Consider the following 1,335-nt stretch of genomic DNA (forward strand, 5'->3'; position numbering starts at 1 on the left):
ATACACATCAACAACAACAGTCTCAGACAGGTCCAAGAATTTAAGTACCTCGGAAGTATATTCACAGAGGATGGGCGACTGAACAGAGAAATTGAAACACGAGTACAAAAGGCCAATAATGTTAGTTACCAGCTTATTCCACTACTGAAACATCCTAACATCCCCATGACAACAAAACTCAAAATGATCAACACCATTTTCATCCCAACACTCACATATCAATGCCGAACATGGACCACGAATAAGACATTAGAGTAAAGAATTACAACATGTGAAATGCGATGCCTTAGAAAAGCAGTAAACAAGACCAGGCGAGACAAAAATAGAAATTCTGTAATCCGAGAAATGGTGGGCTAAAATGATGTCACGCATCACCAAAGAATCAAATGGTTCGGACATCTCCTACGATTACAAACACACCATCCAGCGCAACGTGCCTACATAAACAAATTCGATGGCAACAAGGCTAGAGGGCGACCTAGAAAGACCTGGATAGATGGGGTTAGGGAAACATTAACACTCACGGCATCCCCCTGACCCAAGCTCTCCGGCTGGCCACAGAGAGAAGTCTCCTTCTTCCCGCGACACCCAAAAGGGTATACGCGGCGGATAGACGTAAAGTAAAAGTGAAAGTACATTTGTTTGGTAATAGAGAAAACTCTCTTTGTATTTTAAAGAGACTGAACAAGGGTCCAAAAACTTTACCTTCGATTTTCTCAAAACAGCATTTTTCGGGATAGCCCTCTTGTGCGACTACGACTAATTGCCTGCCAGTCCTCTCGCAGTCAAAACGTGACAAAGTAGCTCTGAGGCCGACTTATGGCTGACTTCACCATGACGAGTATTCGTCTCAGTTTCCAATTCGTGACTTCCACGCACATCGCCAACAAACAGAGGACAGGGGGCTCTCGTGGCCTAGGGGGTAAGGTGTTTACCTCTCATCCAATAGGTCCCGGATTCGAATACGGATAACGACGGAAATTTTCTTACCTAAAATTGTCTACTTCCACCTCCTTTCCTGCTCTCTTGCAATGTTCTGTCGTCTGCTTTCGCCTGCACTTTCTGCCCTCCACCCCTCTCACCTCATTTGACCCATTCTCTGGGCTCCAAGGAAGTTTTAAGATTTCAAGATGATTTATGTAATTGACTTTAAAGGCCTTTGAGTCACACATCCACACATTATAACACAAGCATACTTCCACGCATTATATATAACGTATACTCCGCAAATACATATAAATTAGAAATCACATAAATTGGGGACAATATTATTGAAGGAAAAAATACATAGATACACACACACACACACAAACACACACACACACACACACACAC

This window comes from Aplysia californica, unplaced genomic scaffold (genome assembly GCF_000002075.1).
Source record: "Aplysia californica isolate F4 #8 unplaced genomic scaffold, AplCal3.0 scaffold00375, whole genome shotgun sequence".
Lineage (NCBI taxonomy): Eukaryota > Metazoa > Mollusca > Gastropoda > Aplysiida > Aplysiidae > Aplysia > Aplysia californica.